Source organism: Lissotriton vulgaris, chromosome 7 (assembly GCF_964263255.1).
Source record: "Lissotriton vulgaris chromosome 7, aLisVul1.2, whole genome shotgun sequence".
NCBI classification, from domain to species: Eukaryota; Metazoa; Chordata; class Amphibia; order Caudata; family Salamandridae; genus Lissotriton; species Lissotriton vulgaris.
The window spans coordinates 406,771,686-406,792,583 of record NC_141695.1 but is presented as its reverse complement, the minus strand read 5'-3'; the positions used below and the strand labels follow the sequence as shown (position 1 = coordinate 406,792,583).

At 41.1% G+C, this 20,898-nt stretch overlaps 1 protein-coding gene across 1 annotated transcript in view; it reads right to left on the bottom strand.

Moving 5' to 3' along the window:
- Positions 1-20,898, bottom strand: part of CACNG8 (calcium voltage-gated channel auxiliary subunit gamma 8) — a 115,669-nt gene that overhangs the window by 76,568 nt on the left and 18,203 nt on the right. The gene's annotated exons all lie outside the window — the stretch shown is intronic.

Here is a 20,898-nt window from a genome sequence, read left to right as displayed (position 1 = left end):
GAGGGGTCCGTAGAGGATGTTTGTGTGCTCGAAGGTGAGCGGTGGAAGGCAGATTGTCTGGGTTCTTCCAGTGGGGAAGCATGCAATCCATTTGAGGGTGTCCTCCTGGATTCCGACCTTATGAAGCCTCTTGAGCAGGGTGTGGTGGTACACACTGTCGAGGGTAGCTGAGAGGTCAAGAAGAATCAGGGCATCCGCTTCACCCTGGTGTAGGAGGGTTTTGTTGATTTAACTTATGGCAGTGATTAATTTGAGCCTGTGGATTCCGGTGCCCTGCACCAGCCCTTAATTTTCAACACCAGTACTTATGGCAGTCTACCACATGGTGGTGCAATATGGCCAATGAACCCCATTTAGTGGTGGTGTCTAACAACAGATCCTGCTAGGGTTTTAATAGCACTGGCATCCTAAATTGAGCATGTTTTCTAAGTAGACTATAATACCTTTTTTTCTATGAGCTCTGTGGCAGTAGGGATTTACTGGGGAGTATCTGTGATGGATAATGCTGTTTACAATTTGTGTTTCTGGACCTACATTCTATTTCACCCCATTGCACAATAGAATTATTCATTTTGTAAACTTGTCTCTTCAGATGCAACAAAAGTGAGCAGTCAAGGCTTACTCCAAAAAGTGGTCGAAGGATCGGAACTCAAATATACAGTATGACACAGCAATCACAGTTGAAAAGCTTAATATTTGGTTACAGCAAAATAATAAAAAACTAGACACCTTATAGAGAAGCTTTGTGTATGGAAAGGAAACACCATGTACTTCTCCACAAAGTCAAAGTGACTTGCAAAGTGATAATTGAAAGTTGACCATTGTTGGGCCTGGCCCTTTCTGCAAGGTCACCACAGATTTTTGCCCTCCTTTTCTGAACCAGTATTTGTTGTCTTTTAGATCTCGGCGCACTTTACTCCTGCTAACCAGTGGTAAGGTGGTTGTTCTCTTTCTTCTAAACATGGTAACATTGGTATACACCTCATTGTTTACTTTACTTAATAATCCCTATTATATGGTACTACATATACCCAGGGTCTGTAAATTAAATGCTACTACTGGGCGGCAACACTCATTGTTCCACCTACTAATTTAACCACTGAAACCTGTAGTGCAGTTTTAAACTGCCATTTTGACCTGGAAAAATAAACCATTTGCCAGACATAAACTCACCTATTTAATACTTATAAGTCACCCCTAAGGTAGGCACTAAAGGCTGATAGGGCAGGGTGCATTGTATGAAAAAAGCAGGACATGCTTACTTACGTTTTCCATGCCCTGACAGAGAAAAACTTCCAAAGTGTTTTTTCACTCTAGCAAGACTAATTCTTCCTTAGACTAACACTGGGTTACCTTACTACACTTAAAACTTGTTAACATCCGTTTAGGAGCAAATAGAGAAATACTTCTTCCACTCTTTTTAATTATAATTTAAAATCTACATTAATAGTAAAGTCAGATTTTAATTCACTATTCTGAAAATGCCACCTTTGAAAATATGGCTTTTTTTGTCTAAACCAAATGTGCCGTTCTGCAGTGTTCAAGGTCACACAATTGATAATGTCTCTCCTGTGGTGTGATGTGTATGCCTTTGAGGCAGGGGTCAAAAGGACTTTGTGAAGAAGGTTGTTCTTCTCCTGAGCAGGATGGCCTGCGGGGTGGAGGTTGAACTCAGCCCGCCTAAACTTTAAAAGGTAGCTTGAGGGCTCTGGCCACTCACTTCCTGACTTCTGAATCTGCATCCTCTGTCACTGCCAAATGCAAATGATACCTGCCCTTTGTTGCCCTAGACTGTTTGGAACTGCTAAAACTAGGAGAAGAGGTAGAGCTGACCAGGTTAGGGTTAGACAAAGGAAGTGAGCCCCACACACAGGATGGCACTGGGTATAACATTAGCACACTCAGAACCTACTATCCGAACAGCCTCTGCTGAAGTTAGTCCCCCAAAAGGTGAATCCCCATGTTCTGGACCCTTGGATGGTGTCAGAGTTTATTACTCAAACCTGCAAACTTCAAGAACTGGACTTCAGGTGAAACTCCACAGGTTCTGTGCTCTTCTCATTAAAAAAGAACCATCCTTTTCTCTTGAATGCAAACAGACTTCACTGAGGCTGGCATGTGACCTTCACCAAACTGCCGACTTGACATCCCCTGCTACAGACTCTGTGTTTTAACTGCATAGTGCTCTTTGCATCAGCAACAACTGCCTCATATTCCTGGCCAATGCAAAACTCTGACCGGTGACCAGAACTTCATGCCAACAATCTCCATGCAGTCCCCTGCCAACGTGAAGCTCCGGCAGAGACTCATCAGTTGGAAATGGACTCAGTTAGAAGGTAAACTTTTCACCGGGATGAACCTTTTCCCTGTATCCGACCCATACTCCATCGCTATGAGCCTTAACTTTTGACATTGTCCTTGATGATATTTTTACTAAGAACTTCAAAAATTCATAACTTTGGTCTGTGTATTAGATTTTTGCTGTTCTGGTGTCATTTTATTTATTAAAATCAAATCCATTTCTCTAAATTAGTTTGGGATTTTTCTCGTGTTGTGTATTCACTTTATTACTGTTTGAGTGCTGCATAATATATTTTACATATTGCTTTTAAGATTAGCAGTGCTGCTTTTGTGCAAAACTACCAGAGGGTCTAGTATAGGTTTATTTAGTGGCTTTTGTGGTTCACCCTGACAAGTATTGTGTTTCTTACTTGAGTGGGGCACTCTCACCCCTTGACTAATAATACTTTACCATTATAGTTAAAATATGTATTGCAGCTATAGAAAGCTCATTGGTTTAGCACCAATTGCAGACTTGTGCCATTTATTTTTTTGAGTCTGATAAAAAAAATGAGGGCAATTTAATTGTTAAAAAAACCTTGATTATTTCAAGTTTCAATTATTAGAGTTACTATTGAGAAGTAACATTCAACCAGCAACATGCCTTGTAGGGGGTGTCTGTTATTTCTATTTCTATTTAAAATTATTTATACAGCGCACGTACACCAGCGGTTTCATGGCGCTACAACTGACCGAGAACTGGGCAAGAGAGCAGGAGCTAAATTGGAAAGAGATAATGAGCAACTAATGTATTAATTAAAAAATTTAGCAAAAAGATGTGCCTTGAGCTGTTTCCGGAAGAGCAGGTACAAGGTTGAAGCTCTGAGCTCCAGAGGCAAAGAGTTCCAGAAAATCGGAGCGAGGGTTGCAAATTTCGAGCCTCCCCATTTCTTTCTCCGGAACCATGGAACGGTAAGAAGGGATTGGGTAGATGAACGCAGTTCCCTGGAGGGAACATAGGGGATAATCTCAGATGAGATAAAAGCCGGTGACGTGCCCAGTCGTGCTTGAAAGGTGATAGAAGCAAGCTTGAACTGGACACGAGCACAAACAGGAAGCCAATGTAGGGACTTTAGGAGGGGAGTGATATGGTGGGACTTTGGGAGTTTGAACACCAGGCGCGCCGCCTGGTTTTGGATCTGCTGCAAACGCCGAAGACTATAAGCAGGTATACCTGCATGTAGGGCGTTGCCATAATCCAGGCGGGATACGACCATGGCAAGGGTGATCAGTTTTAGGGCATCAAAGGAAAAAAAACGGGACACCTTATTTAGATATATTATTTAGATACAAAGTTCCTGTTGAGGATGCACAAGGTCATGGAGGTCAAGCTTCTTCTAATTAACAAATCTGAGCTCATTTGCTGCTAGCTGTACTAGAGAGAAGTAAAACAAATGGCTTATATTTATATAATGTTGTTCCAAATAATAAAAATAAACATTACTTTATGCTCCTCGAAATAGTGTGAACGTTTTTCTATGTCAATCAAACAATTAGGTAATTCCTCTCCGCGCTCATGTAACATGGGTTAATCACAGAGGAGGACATTGTCGCATTGTAAATACGCCCTGCGGAATGTTCATAGAGGACACCTATTACTAGGACTTGAGACTGCCCACCAGTGAAATAGCATTACAAATATGAGGCTAATATAACATATATGTTTCACTGCCAGCATACAGGCACAGTGCTTACAGGCAGCGGTACAATCATCTCTTCATAGAAGAAGCAATTTGAATGTGTCTTATGCTTGTGCAGGCCCAGTGCTCACAGAAGAACAATCAACTTTAGGCAAGAGGGGCAGTGTGAATTTGTTTGTCTTCATGTGCATATGCGAAACAGTGGTTCTGCCACTCTTAAAGATCTAAAGAACTTTTTTTAAAGCAATTGTGTCTCTCCAAATGGATGAGAACAGTCAACAAATGAGAAAGCAAAATGTACCTTGGGCCAAACCAAAAACCGCAAAACACTTATCTTATATTCTTCTTTATATATTTATATTTTTCTTGAAAAATACATATATTAACATACACACAGAATAGTTCTTCTGAACTAACATTTAAAATATCTACATGTCACAAAACATTCCACAAAATACATGGACATAAACTAGATGGAAAAGTTATATTTAAAAACTGTGTGAAATTTTTGAAAGAAGAAAAATAAATATCTACCCAGTGGGTGAATAATCAAATTATTGGTTTAGTATCCTGGGTGATCGTCAACACTTGACAATAAAGCGTCGACGTTTTGACCCCTAAAAAAAGCACGATATTATAACCGTCTTGGTGGGGTCTTCCTCAGCACTAGCTGGAAGATCTGTGTGCAGCCTGTATGGGGCTTCCACCCTGTATTCATGTGCAGGCAGAGTGTTGACAAGCAGCGGTGAAATCACCTGTACTTACGAGGGGACATGTGAATATTTGTTTCTGCAGCATTTGTTGGTGCAATGACCACACTTGATGGTGCAATAACATTTACGTGGAAAAGGCCTTGTGAATATGTCAGCTTCATGTGCAGGTGTAGTGCACACAGAAGTACAATCACTTGTTTACATGAGAGGCTATGTCAAAATGCATGCTGCATGGGCCGGTGCAGTGCACACAGAGGTACAATTACTTGTTTACATGAGTGGCTGTGTAAACATGCCTGCTGCATGTGCAGGTGCAGTACCCACTGACGTACAATCACTTGTTTACATGAGAGGCTATGTGAACATGTCTGATGCATGTGCAATAGCAGTGCACACAGAGGTACAATCACTTGTTTACATGAGAGTTTATGTGAACATGTCTTATACATGTGCAGGTGGGGTGCTCACAGTTGGGTGTGTTCTCATCGTTATGTAGAAAAGGCCATGCAAATGTGTCTGCCATATGCGCAAGAGCAGAGCTCACATGCAGCTGAGCAATCATCTCAACATTGGAAAGGCCATGTTAAGATGTCTGCTGTATCCTGTATGTGCAATGCTCACAGGTAGTGTTACAATCATCTCCACATTGGAAAGGCCATGTTAAGATGTCTGCTGTATCCTGTATGTACAATGCTAACAAGTAGTGTTACAATCATCTCTACATTGGAAAGGCCACGTTGAGATGTCTGCTGTACCCTTTATGTACAATGCTCAGAAGTAGTGTTACAATCATCTCCACATAGGAAAGGCCATGTTAAGATGCCTGCTGTATCCTCTATGCTCCCAGGTAGTCTTACAATGATCTCCACAGAGGAAAGGCCACATTAAGATACCTGCTGTATGGACAATGCTCACACGTTCTGTTACAATCATCTTGACATAGAAAAGGCTATGCTAAGATGTCTGCTGTATGTGCAATGCTCACTGGTAGCATTGCAATATTCGCTACTCATAAACGGCCATTTTAAGATGTCTACACTATGTGCAATACCTACAGGCAGCGTTGGAATTATTGTAAAGATATATCATACCTCGGCACTCAGATATTTTTTTGTCATAGAAGCAAGTCCTTCTAAGGGAATTTATTCCCTGTCCTGACCTGTTTAATGAGTCACGACTGCCAATTTCTCATATACACAGCACCAATATTTGACCATATAGAGAGAACATCCAAAACGTAAAATTCCTTTGATGTTTTAATGTCTTGTTTTACACACTTAATATCTGTACAGTCCTTTGTAATGGTACATGATACAAAGTTTAACGCTGAAAATGCTTCTGTACTGAAATCCCAAAAAGAAAATAGATGAAACAGGCAGCCGACACGTGTTTCGTTACTGAAAAGTAACTTCCTCAAGGCTTGTAAGTTTCGTAGTTGGGAAGAGTCAAAACCGGTCTAGAAGTTTTTCATAGGTGAATGGATTGCAACACCTTGATTTAAAAGGTGGATTGCCTCCCAATCCTGTGAGTGAACTTGCTGTACCCCCAAGCATCATAAAACTGTAGATCTGGATAAGCGACTACGTGTGCAAACAAATGTTTCTGATATTTGCAATTCCAGTCAATCCTATGTGCAAGTACGACAATAAAATACTGCGGTGGGTGTCTCGATAGTGTGTCTTTTACTGAGGCAATGGGGACTGCAGTGCGCCCCAATAGATCGTCTTTCGTTGTGGCGGTGGGAGCTATAATAGGCCCTTCAGAAGCCGTCTTTGGATGTCCAAAGTTACTCTTCCGGAACACCCCAGATTCCCGTGCGGTGAGACGGCTTCTGAAGGGCCTATCATCGCTTCCACCGCCACAACGGCCGCAGCGTTGGAATAATCTCTACCTATAAAAGGCAATTTTAGGATGTCTGCTCTATTTGCAATTCACACATTTAGTGCTGCAATAATCTCTATCCATAAAAGGCCATTTTAAGATATCTACTCTATGTGCAATGCTCACAGGCAGCGTTGGAATGGTCTCTACTAACCCTCGGCGAAGCACTACGCTACGCTCGCAGAGTTTGCGAAGTTTGCGCAACTTCGCACTACGCGAGCTGCACGTAGCACAGTGCGAACACGCGTAGTGCAGCGTAGCGTAGTGCAGTGCTCATTTTTTGCTTGTTCGCGGTCCTGAACGTCATGTTCGCGACCGCGAGCAAGCAAAATGGCATCCCGGCGAGATTCTCAACGCGGGGAGGTAAGGTTTCTCATTGTGAGTGGTTGCGCATGCTCGCGACCGCTCTCAATGAGAAACTACCAGTTTACGTTGAGAAAGCTGCAGCTCGAGTAATAATTTACTCGAGCAGCAGAAAACTACAGCTCGCACTGTGCAAGATGCCGTTTTCAATGATTGCACAGTGCCGGATGCTTGTCCGCACTGTGCAATCATTGAAAACACTTCTTGCACAGTGCGAACATGCTACTACGCAGCTCGCGTAGTGCTACGTGAAGTTCGCATAGTGCTAAGTGCACTTTGCGTAGCTTCGCGTAGCGCTACTTCGCGAACTACGCCCACCTTTATCTCTACCCATAAAAGGTCATTTTAAGATCCCTGCTCTATGTGCAATACTCACAGGCAGCGCCGGAATAATCTATATCCATAAAAGGCAATCTTTAGATGTCTGCTTTGTGTGCAATACTCATAGAAAGCGCTGGAATAATCTCTACCCACAAAAGGCCACTTTAAGATGTCTGCTCTATGTGAAATACTCACAGGCAGCGCTGGAATAATCCCTATCCATAAAAGGCCATTTTTAGATGTCTGCTTTGTGTGCAATACTCACAGGCAGCGTTGGAATTATCTCTACCCATAAAAGGCCATTTTAGGATGTCTGCTTTATGTGCAATACTCACAGGCAGAGCTGGAATAATCTTTAGCCTAAAAGGCTATTGTAAGGTGTGTGCTTTATGTGCAATACTCACAGGCAGGTTGCAATAATCCTTACCCATAAAAGGTAATTTCAAGATGTCTGCTCTGTATGCAATTCACACAGGCAGGGTTGCAATAATCCCTACCCATAAAAGGCCATTATAAGACGTCTGCTTTATGTGCAATACTCACAGTCAGCGTTAAAATATTCTTTACCTGTAAAAGGCCATTTTAAGATGTCTGCAGTATGGAGAGAGCGCGTGCGGCGCTGACCAAGATGGCCGCCTGACCCCGGAGCTCCGCATCACGGGAGAGATTTACAAATCGGAAGAGTTTTTGAAGGTGTCTCTTCCTTTTTCATGCGCTTTCAATGCCTCTTCCCTCTGAAATGCGCTAATCGTCCTGAAAACTTCTTCCGGCCGCCATTTTGTTATTACTCATGAAGAGGATTACATTTACTTCAGGTACTTTACTCGCTCAGTGACATTTGCTCTCTCACAAAACATAGCATGCTACTTTGGAATTAACTATTCCTTTAAATGAGCAAGTACGACACTAACATTGTACTTGCTCTGAATTTCGCGCCACTTTCTGGATTCACCTCAACTATGAGATTTTACTTCATTTGACTTAATTTCACCCCTTGGCTTAGGTCTTTGGTTATATTTGCGGGGTACCTGACTTCTCAAGTTTTAAATGGACTTCTTCCTTATCAACAGCGCTTTAATTGTTTGACTATTGTATGTTGCGCAGTGAATTTCAATTGCTGTGGTTGTCTGCTGGTAGTTTTCTCCTACTCTCTGCTGAAGTTTGCTACTCCTCCACTTTATGGGTAGGAGTAAGAAGCTACATATTACCAGTAGGAGATACCCGGCTCGTACCCCTGTTTTGGAACCCTGTAATTTGGATTCTGCGCCTAGTGGTAGGTTTGAAATGGCGCATTCTGGTTCATCAAAATCTTCAAACTTATCTATATCTTCTACCAAAATGCAGTCCCCTGCTTCTACTATCAAACGTCTCAAGCAGGAGCCTCCCTCTCCACCGGAACCCGCTTCTCCAGTTGCCGTAGAAATGGCCCTTGATGAAATTTGCACCTTACGCCCTTTCATTAAAGAGACTAATTCACGTCTCCAGCTGTTGGACACCAAATGGGCGTCTATGAAATCCTGTATCACTAATGTGGAGCATCAAGTTGGTGACTTACAGAATTTCTCCATTAAAATCTCTACTTTAGAGAGGCAGGTCTCTTTACTTAAGAAACTGGCAGAGGATCTTGAAAACAGAAACAGACGCATTAATCTATGCCTGTATGACCTTCCTGAAGGTTTGGAGGGTAATGACCCCATCCAGTTCTTCAATACTTTTCTCATGAAACTTCTGGACCTTCCTGCTTCTACAACACTTAGCATTCAATGTGCTCACAGATTAGGTCCTCGTCTGTCCTCATCAGCTGCTCCTTTGAAGCCAAGGGGTGTGATCTTTTTATTTTTGAAATTCACAGACTTGTTACAAGTTTTAAATGGAGCCAAGCATAAAAAGCAGCTTGCTTGGTTAGGTTCTAAACTTTACATTTCGCAAGATATGTCACAAGCGACTGCTAAACGACAAAAATAATTCCTTGCTCTTCGTCCAACTTTACGGTCACTTGGAGCACGATATGGTATTTTTCACCCCTGCCTGTTCAAAGTCACCTTCCAAAACAAGACTTCCTCTTTTGAGGATTCAGGTGACCTGAAGGAATTTATACACTCACATTCCTCCTCTTCTATGGAAACTTCCGGGCTTCCTTTTCATCAACGTCCCTATACTGTGACTTTTCCATTTATTGTTGGCAGGCTTTGTCTCACCATGTTTGGTCACTTGTTGATTTTTTCTTTCACAGGTTATTGATGGTAGCTAATTTGCAATATGTTATCTTTAATATTTTATGTAAATGTATTCTTCACTCACTCTGTTGCAGATGTTTTCTTTGATGTCTTTGTTTCCTATTTATTTTATCCGGTTCCCCATTGTGATGCTTCCTCCCCGGTTGGTTGTGTCGTCTTCTTCTCTGTGTCGCCACCTGCCACCCGCTTTCTTTATTCCCCCTCAAAGGTATGTATTACAGTCGTCAATCTCTTCCTTTTCTCTACTCTTGTTTATATTTCCAATTTGTATTATTTGCTGGCATGCACTGTTTTCTTCTATTGCTCTTTCTTTTACCTTTTTTCCCTTCCTTCCTTTCTCTTTCCTTGATCAATTCTTTCTTCTTATCTCTTTTTTTCACTATTGCATATTTTATTCTGTATATAATTGTATTCATTTTACATTCAGAGTTATCGCTTGGAATGTGAAGGGTTTTATTAACCCAATTAAAAGACAGAGAATCCTTTCCCATCTTGCCTCTTATAACCCGGATTTGGTTCTCTTATAAGAGACCCACCTCACAGAAATTGAGGCGTTAAAACTAATAAGAGGCTGGGTGGGTTCATTTTTATACTCCCCATCTGCCAATAAGAAAAACGTGTTATATTCTTGTGTCATAAGAAATTATATTGTAAGGGTTTATCACAAGAAATTGATACAGAAGGCAGATGTTTGTTAGCAAAGTTATTAATTAACAATGTTTCTTTAACTGTTTTTAATGTTTATGGGCCTACACATCCTGATTGTTCCTTTTAGCCATTGATTACACAGAAATGCATTCAATTTAGAGACAATCTCTTCATTTTAGAAGGCGATTGCAATCAAGTCGTAGACCCATTTCTTGATCACAAGCTTGCTTTGTTCCTCACAAGACTCAAAAACATTTTCCTTACATATATCTCTAGCACACCTTGTGGATTCTAGGAGACTTTCCCACCCCGACACTCTTGACTTTTCTTTCTTTTCTCCTCCTCACACCTCCCTTTCCCGTCTTGATTATATCTTTCTTTCTCACTCTTTATCCAAAACCCTTTTATCTTCATCTATTGAACCTATAGTCATCTCTGATCATGCTCCAACTGTAGCAAATATTGATTTGCTCTCTCCGCATCCCAGGTCTTCCCGATGGTGCTTTAATAACTCTCTTCTTCTAGACCCCCTTTTCTCCTCTTCTTTTTGCACCTTTGCAAATTATTTTGTTTATCTTAACAGTGACCCCAATTCCCCACCCCATATCATATGGGATACCTTTAATACCACTGCAAGAGGATTTATAATAGATTTCGTTTAAATAAAAAAAGAGGCGCTTTCTTCAACAACGGAAGGTTGCCTTGGCAAATATTAAGCTCTTAGAACTCAAATTCTATACTTCTCCGATGGATTCGGTCTCACCAGAGTTGATTCGTGCTAAACTAGCCTTTAATAAAACTACTACTGATAATGCATCCTCAATACTTCTCCGTAGTAGTGCTCGCTACTATGGTGGTTATAATAAAGCGGGTAAGCTCTTGGTGAACTATCTAAAAACACGTAAAGACCATACTTGAATTGATTCTATCTATTCTTCAATTGGCTCTCTATTGCATAAAGATCAAGACATCCTCAATGAATTCAAAGTCTTTTATAAAGATCTTTATACCCCTGAATCCCCTCCTTCCTCTGCCCTTATCCAAGATTATCTAAATGAACTACCAACTCCTTCCAATTCTCACCTCAATCTTTCTGATCCTCAAACAGACTTCTCCCTTACTGCCTAAAATGCCTTGACTAAGGGGAAGACTCCTGGCCCAGATGGTTTTCCTGTTGAATTTTTATCTAAACTTTTCTAATCGACTACTCCCTAAACTTTTAAATCTCTTGCAGTCATTTTTTCTAGTTGGTAAGACAGAAGGTACCTTTCAGGAAGCTACAATTTGCTTCATACATAAAGAAGGTCGCAACCCCATGTTTTGTAAGAATTATCGTCCGATTTCCCTGGTCAATGTTGATTATAAACTCTTTGCCAAATCACTTGCTTTACGCCTCGATCCTCTAATGTCCCACTTAATTGGTAAGGAGCAGTGTGGTTTCGTCAAAGGTAGGCTCACTTTCGATAATTCTCATCTTTTTCTTAATGTTTTAAACAAAATTCCTCCTCTTTCCACACCCTTGGCGGCCATTTCAGTCGATGCAGAACACGCTTTTAATAGAGTTGATTGGTCCTTCTTATTTGCTTTATTAAAATTGCATGGTTTTGGTCCCAAATTGATTTCTCTTATTTCCTTATTGTATTCTGCCCCTAGAGCCTCAGTGTTAGTTAAAGGATGCGTTTCATCTTACTTTCCTCTTCAACGTGGTGTCCGCCAGGGTTGCCATCTCTCCCCTCTCCTCTTTATTTTAGCTCTTGAACCTTTAATATCTTCTTTTCGTAATAATGACTACATTTCTGGGTTTTCCTATGGTGTCCATCAATTAAAACTTTCTGCTTAGGCAGATGATATCCTGCTCTTCATCGCTGCTTAAGAAACTTCTATTTCTCCTTTATTACATGAATTTGCTTCCTTTTCCCTTGTTTCTGAGTATTAAATCAATTCAGATAAAACAGAAATCCTTCCAATTACAACATTTTGTCTCCCCACTCCTTTTCTGCCACTGGTTTTGCCACAGAGTTTGCGAAGTTTGCGCAACTTCGCACTACGCGAGCTGCACTTAGCACAGTGCGAACACGCGTAGTGCAGCGTAGCGTAGTGCAGCGCTCATTTTTTGCTTGTTCGCGGTCCTGAACGTCATGTTCGCGACCGCGAGCAAGCAAAATGACATCCCGGCGAGATTCTCAACGCGGGGAGGTAAGGTTTCTCATTGTGAGTGGTTGCGCATGCTCGCGACCGCTCTCAATGAGAAACTACCAGTTCGCGTTGAGAAAGCTGCAGCTCGAGTAATAATTTACTCGAGCAGCAGAAAACTACAGCTCGCACTGTGCAAGATGCCGTTTTCAATGATTGCACAGTGCCGGATGCTTGTCCGCACTGTGCAATCATTGAAAACACTTCTTGCACAGTGCGAACATGCTACTACGCAGCTCGCGTAGTGCTACGTGAAGTTCGCGTAGTGCGAAGTGCACTTCGCGTAGCTTCGCGTAGCGCTACTTTGCGAACTACACCCACCCTTATCTCTACCCATAAAAGGCCATTTTAGGATGTCTGCTTTATGTGCAATACTCACAGGCAGAGCTGGAATAATCTTTAGCCTAAAAGGCTATTGTAAGGTGTGTGCTTTATGTGCAATACTCACAGGCAGGTTGCAATAATCCTTACCCATAAAAGGTAATTTCAAGATGTCTGCTCTGTGTGCAATTCACACAGGCAGGGTTGCAATAATCCCTACCCATAAAAGGCCATTATAAGACGTCTGCTTTATGTGCAATACTCACAGTCAGCGTTAAAATATTCTTTACCTGTAAAAGGCCATTTTAAGATGTCTGCAGTATGGAGAGAGCGCGTGCGGCGCTGACCAAGATGGCCGCCTGACCCCGGAGCTCCGCATCACGGGAGAGATTTACAAATCGGAAGAGTTTTTGAAGGTGTCTCTTCCTTTTTCATGCGCTTTCAATGCCTCTTCCCTCTGAAATGCGCTAATCGTCCTGAAAACTTCTTCCGGCCGCCATTTTGTTATTACTCATGAAGAGGATTACATTTACTTCAGGTACTTTACTCGCTCAGTGACTTTTGCTCTCTCACAAAACATAGCATGCTACTTTGGAATTAACTATTCCTTTAAATGAGCAAGTACGACACTAACATTGTACTTGTTCTGAATTTCGCGCCACTTTCTGGATTCACCTCAACTATGATGTTTTACTTCATTTGACTTAATTTCACCCCTTGGCTTAGGTCTTTGGTTATATTTGCGGGGTACCTGACTTCTCAAGTTTTAAATGGACTTCTTCCTTATCAACAGCGCTTTAATTGTTTGACTATTGTATGTTGCGCAGTGAATTTCAATTGCTGTGGTTGTCTGCTGGTAGTTTTCTCCTACTCTCTGCTGAAGTTTGCTACTCCTCCACTTTATGGGTAGGAGTAAGAAGCTACATATTACCAGTAGGAGATACCCGGCTCGTACCCCTGTTTTGGAACCCTGTAATTTGGATTCTGCGCCTAGTGGTAGGTTTGAAATGGCGCTTTCTGGTTCATCAAAATCTTCAAACTTATCTATATCTTCTACCAAAATGCAGTCCCCTGCTTCTACTATCAAACGTCTCAAGCAGGAGCCTCCCTCTCCACCGGAACCCGCTTCTCCAGTTGCCGTAGAAATGGCCCTTGATGAAATTTGCACCTTACGCCCTTTCATTAAAGAGACTAATTCACGTCTCCAGCTGTTGGACACCAAATGGGCGTCTATGAAATCCTGTATCACTAATGTGGAGCATCAAGTTGTTGACTTACAGAATTTCTCCATTAAAATCTCTACTTTAGAGAGGCAGGTCTCTTTACTTAAGAAACTGGCAGAGGATCTTGAAAACAGAAACAGACGCATTAATCTATGCCTGTATGACCTTCCTGAAGGTTTGGAGGGTAATGACCCCATCCAGTTCTTCAATACTTTTCTCATGAAACTTCTGGACCTTCCTGCTTCTACAACACTTAGCATTCAATGTGCTCACAGATTAGGTCCTCGTCTGTCCTCATCAGCTGCTCCTTCGAAGTCAAGGGGTGTGATCTTTTTATTTTTGAAATTCACAGACTTGTTACAAGTTTTAAATGGAGCCAAGCATAAAAAGCAGCTTGCTTGGTTAGGTTCTAAACTTTACATTTCGCAAGATATGTCACAAGCGACTGCTAAACGACAAAAATAATTCCTTGCTCTTCGTCCAACTTTACGGTCACTTGGAGCACGATATGGTATTTTTCACCCCTGCCTGTTCAAAGTCACCTTCCAAAACAAGACTTCCTCTTTTGAGGATTCAGGTGACCTGAAGGAATTTATACACTCACATTCCTCCTCTTCTATGGAAACTTCCGGGCTTCCTTTTCATCAACGTCCCTATACTGTGACTTTTCCATTTATTGTTGGCAGGCTTTGTCTCACCATGTTTGGTCACTTGTTGATTTTTTCTTTCACAGGTTATTGATGGTAGCTAATTTGCAATATGTTATCTTTAATATTTCATGTAAATGTATTCTTCACTCACTCTGTTGCAGATGTTTTCTTTGATGTCTTTGTTTCCTATTTATTTTATCCGGTTCCCCATTGTGATGCTTCCTCCCCGGTTGGTTGTGTCGTCTTCTTCTCTGTGTCGCCACCTGCCACCCGCTTTCTTTATTCCCCCTCAAAGGTATGTATTACAGTCGTCAATCTCTTCCTTTTCTCTACTCTTGTTTATATTTCCAATTTGTATTATTTGCTGGCATGCACTGTTTTCTTCTATTGCTCTTTCTTTTACCTTTTTTCCCTTCCTTCCTTTCTCTTTCCTTGATCAATTCTTTCTTCTTATCTCTTTTTTTCACTATTGCATATTTTATTCTGTATATAATTGTATTAATTTTACATTCAGAGTTATCGCTTGGAATGTGAAGGGTTTTATTAACCCAATTAAAAGACAGAGAATCCTTTCCCATCTTGCCTATTATAACCCGGATTTGGTTCTCTTATAAGAGACCCACCTCACAGAAATTGAGGCGTTAAAACTAAAAAGAGGCTGGGTGGGTTCATTTTTATACTCCCCATCTGCCAATAAGAAAAACGTGTTATATTCTTGTGTCACAAGAAATTATATTGTAAGGGTTTATCACAAGAAATTGATACAGAAGGCAGATGTTTGTTAGCAAAGTTATTAATTAACAATGTTTCTTTAACTGTTTTTAATGTTTATGGGCCTACACATCCTGATTGTTCCTTTTAGCCATTGATTACACAGAAATGCATTCAATTTAGAGACAATCTCTTCATTTTAGAAGGCGATTGCAATCAAGTCGTAGACCCATTTCTTGATCACAAGCTTGCTTTGTTCCTCACAGGACTCAAAAACATTTTCCTTACACTATATCTCCTGCACACCTTGTGGATTCTAGGAGACTTTCCCACCCCGACACTCTTGACTTTTCTTTCTTTTCTCCTCCTCACACCTCCCTTTCCCGTCTTGATTATATCTTTCTTTCTCACTCTTAATCCAAAACCCTTTTATCTTCATCTATTGAACCTATAGTCATCTCTGATCATGCTCCAACTGTAGCAAATATTGATTTGCTCTCTCCGCATCCCAGGTCTTCCCGATGGTGCTTTAATAACTCTCTTCTTCTAGACCCCCTTTTCTCCTCTTCTTTTTGCACCTTTGCAAATTATTTTTTTTATCTTAACAGTGACCCCAATTCCCCACCCCATATCATATGGGATACCTTTAATACCACTGCAAGAGGATTTATAATAGATTTCGTTTAAATAAAAAAAGAGGCGCTTTCTTCAACAACGGAAGGTTGCCTTGGCAAATATTAAGCTCTTAGAACACAAATTCTATACTTCTCCGATGGATTCGGTCTCACCAGAGTTGATTCGTGCTAAACTAGCCTTTATTAAAACTACTACTGATAATGCATCCTCAATACTTCTCCGTAGTAGTGCTCGCTACTATGGTGGTTATAATAAAGCGGGTAAGCTCTTGGTGAACTATCTAAAAACACGTAAAGACCATACTTGAATTGATTCTATCTATTCTTCAATTGGCTCTCTATTGCATTAAGATCAAGACATCCTCAATGAATTCAAAGTCTTTTATAAAGATCTTTATACCCCTGAATCCCCTCCTTCCTCTGCCCTTACCCAAGATTATCTAAATGAACTACCAACTCCTTCCAATTCTCACCTCAATCTTTCTGATCCTCAAACAGACTTCTCCCTTACTGCCTAAAATGCCTTGACTAAGGGGAAGACTCCTGGCCCAGATGGTTTTCCTGTTGAATTTTTATCTAAACTTTTCTAATCGACTACTCCCTAAACTTTTAAATCTCTTGCAGTCATTTTTTCTAGTTGGTAAGACAGAAGGTACCTTTCAGGAAGCTACAATTTGCTTCATACATAAAGAAGGTCGCAACCCCATGTTTTGTAAGAATTATCGTCCGATTTCCCTGGTCAATGTTGATTATAAACTCTTTGCCAAATCACTTGCTTTACGCCTCGATCCTCTAATGCCCCACTTAATTGGTAAGGAGCAGTGTGGTTTCGTCAAAGGTAGGCTCACTTTCGATAATTCTCATCTTTTTCTTAATGTTTTAAACAAAATTCCTCCTCTTTCCACACCCTTGGCGGCCATTTCTGTCGATGCAGAACACGCTTTTAATAGAGTTGATTGGTCCTTCTTATTTGCTTTATTAAAATTGCATGGTTTTGGTCCCAAATTGATTTCTCTTATTTCCTTATTGTATTCTGCCCCTAGAGCCTCAGTGTTAGTTAAAGGATGCGTTTCATCTTACTTTCCTCTTCAACGTGGTGTCCGCCAGGGTTGCCATCTCTCCCCTCTCCTCTTTATTTTAGCTCTTGAACCTTTAATATCTTCTTTTCGTAATAATGACTACATTTCTGGGTTTTCCTATGGTGTCCATCAATTAAAACTTTCTGCTTAGGCAGATGATATCCTGCTCTTCATCGCTGCTTAAGAAACTTCTATTTCTCCTTTATTACATGAATTTGCTTCCTTTTCCCTTGTTTCTGAGTATTAAATCAATTCAGATAAAACAGAAATCCTTCCAATTACAACATTTTGTCTCCCCACTCCTTTTCTGCCACTGGTTTTGCCACAGAGTTTGCGAAGTTTGCGCAACTTCGCACTACGCGAGCTGCACTTAGCACAGTGCGAACACGCGTAGTGCAGCGTAGCGTAGTGCAGCGCTCATTTTTTGCTTGTTCGCGGTCCTGAACGTCATGTTCGCGACCGCGAGCAAGCAAAATGACATCCCGGCGAGATTCTCAACGCGGGGAGGTAAGGTTTCTCATTGTGAGTGGTTGCGCATGCTCGCGACCGCTCTCAATGAGAAACTACCAGTTCGCGTTGAGAAAGCTGCAGCTCGAGTAATAATTTACTCGAGCAGCAGAAAACTACAGCTCGCACTGTGCAAGATGCCGTTTTCAATGATTGCACAGTGCCGGATGCTTGTCCGCACTGTGCAATCATTGAAAACACTTCTTGCACAGTGTGAACATGCTACTACGCAGCTCGCGTAGTGCTACGTGAAGTTCGCGTAGTGCGAAGTGCACTTCGCGTAGCGCTACTTTGCGAACTACACCCACCCTTATCTCTACCCATAAAAGGCCATTTTAGGATGTCTGCTTTATGTGCAATACTCACAGGCAGAGCTGGAATAATCTTTAGCCTAAAAGGCTATTGTAAGGTGTGTGCTTTATGTGCAATACTCACAGGCAGGTTGCAATAATTCTTACCCATAAAAGGTAATTTCAAGATGTCTGCTCTGTGTGCAATTCACACAGGCAGGGTTGCAATCATCCCTACCCATAAAAGGCCATTATAAGACGTCTGCTTTATGTGCAATACTCACAGTCAGCGTTAAAATATTCTTTACCTGTAAAAGGCCATTTTAAGATGTCTGCAGTATGGAGAGAGCGCGTGCGGCGCTGACCAAGATGGCCGCCTGACCCCGGAGCTCCGCATCACGGGAGAGATTTACAAATTGGAAGAGTTTTTGAAGGTGTCTCTTCCTTTTTCATGCGCTTTCAATGCCTCTTCCCTCTGAAATGCGCTAATCGTCCTGAAAACTTCTTCCGGACGCCATTTTGTTATTACTCATGAAGAGGATTACATTTACTTCAGGTACTTTACTCGCTCAGTGACTTTTGCTCTCTCACAAAACATAGCATGCTACTTTGGAATTAACTATTCCTTTAAATGAGCAAGTACGACACTAACATTGTACTTGTTCTGAATTTCGGGCCACTTTCTGGATTCACCTCAACTATGATGTTTTACTTCATTTGACTTAATTTCACCCCTTGGCTTAGGTCTTTGGTTATATTTGCGGGGTACCTGACTTCTCAAGTTTTAAATGGACTTTTTCCTTATCAACAGCGCTTTAATTGTTTGACTATTGTATGTTGCGCAGTGAATTTCAATTGCTGTGGTTGTCTGCTGGTAGTTTTCTCATACTCTCTGCTGAAGTTTGCTACTCCTCCACTTTATGGGTAGGAGTAAGAAGCTACATATTACCAGTAGGAGATACCCGGCTCGTACCCCTGTTTTGGAACCCTGTAATTTGGATTCTGCGCCTAGTGGTAGGTTTGAAATGGCGCATTCTGGTTCATCAAAATCTTCAAACTTATCTATATCTTCTACCAAAATGCAGTCCCCTGCTTCTACTATCAAACGTCTCAAGCAGGAGCCTCCCTCTCCACCGGAACCCGCTTCTCCAGTTGCCGTAGAAATGGCCCTTGATGAAATTTGCACCTTACGCCCTTTCATTAAAGAGACTAATTCACGTCTCCAGCTGTTGGACACCAAATGGGCGTCTATGAAATCCCGTATCACTAATGTGGAGCATCAAGTTGGTGACTTACAGAATTTCTCCATTAAAATCTCTACTTTAGAGAGGCAGGTCTCTTTACTTAAGAAACTGGCAGAGGATCTTGAAAACAGAAACAGACGCATTAATCTATGCCTGTATGATCTTCCTGAAGGTTTGGAGGGTAATGACCCCATCCAGTTCTTCAATACTTTTCTCATGAAACTTCTGGACCTTCCTGCTTCTACAACACTTAGCATTCAATGCGCTCACAGATTAGGTCCTCGTCTGTCCTCATCAGCTGCTCCTTCGAAGCCAAGGGGTGTGATCTTTTTATTTTTGAAATTCACAGACTTGTTACAAGTTTTAAATGGAGCCAAGCATAAAAAGCAGCTTGCTTGGTTAGGTTCTAAACTTTACATTTCGCAAGATATGTCACAAGCGACTGCTAAACGACAAAAATAATTCCTTGCTCTTCGTCCAACTTTACGGTCACTTGGAGCACGATATGGTATTTTTCACCCCTGCCTGTTCAAAGTCACCTTCCAAAACAAGACTTCCTCTTTTGAGGATTCAGGTGACCTGAAGGAATTTATACACTCACATTCCTCCTCTTCTATGGAAACTTCCGGGCTTCCTTTTCATCAACGTCCCTATACTGTGACTTTTCCATTTATTGTTGGCAGGCTTTGTCTCACCATGTTTGGTCACTTGTTGATTTTTTCTTTCACAGGTTATTGATGGTAGCTAATTTGCAATATGTTATCTTTAATATTTCATGTAAATGTATTCTTCACTCACTCTGTTGCAGATGTTTTCTTTGATGTCTTTGTTTCCTATTTATTTTATCCGGTTCCTCATTGTGATGCTTCCTCCCCGGTTGGTTGTGTCGTCTTCTTCTCTGTGTCGCCACCTGCCACCCGCTTTCTTTATTCCCCCTCAAAGGTATGTATTACAGTCGTCAATCTCTTCCTTTTCTCTACTCTTGTTTATATTTCCAATTTGTATTATTTGCTGGCATGCACTGTTTTCTTCTATTGCTCTTTCTTTTACCTTTTTTCCCTTCCTTCCTTTCTCTTTCCTTGATCAATTCTTTCTTCTTATCTCTTTTTTTCACTATTGCATATTTTATTCTGTATATAATTGTATTCATTTTACATTCAGAGTTATCGCTTGGAATGTGAAGGGTTTTATTAACCCAATTAAAAGACAGAGAATCCTTTCCCATCTTGCCTCTTATAACCCGGATTTGGTTCTCTTATAAGAGACCCACCTCACAGAAATTGAGGCGTTAAAATTAAAAAGAGGCTGGGTGGGTTCAGTTTTATACTCCCCATCTGCCAATAAGAAAAACGTGTTATATTCTTGTGTCACAAGAAATTATATTGTAAGGGTTTATCACAAGAAATTGATACAGAAGGCAGATGTTTGTTAGCAAAGTTATTAATTAACAATGTTTCTTTAACTGTTTTTAATGTTTATGGGCCTACACATCCTGATTGTTCCTTTTAGCCATTGATTACACAGAAATGCATTCAATTTAGAGACAATCTCTTCATTTTAGAAGGCGATTGCAATCAAGTCGTAGACCCATTTCTTGATCACAAGCTTGCTTTGTTCCTCACAAGACTCAAAAACATTTTCCTTACACTATATCTCTAGCACACCTTGTGGATTCTAGGAGACTTTCCCACCCCGACACTCTTGACTTTTCTTTCTTTTCTCCTCCTCACACCTCCCTTTCCCGTCTTGATTATATCCAAAACGCTTTTATCTTCATCTATTGAACCTATAGTCATCTCTGATCATGCTCCAACTGTAACAAATATTGATTTGCTCTCTCCGCATCCCAGGTCTTCCCGATGGTGCTTTAATAACTCTCTTCTTCTAGACCCCCTTTACTCC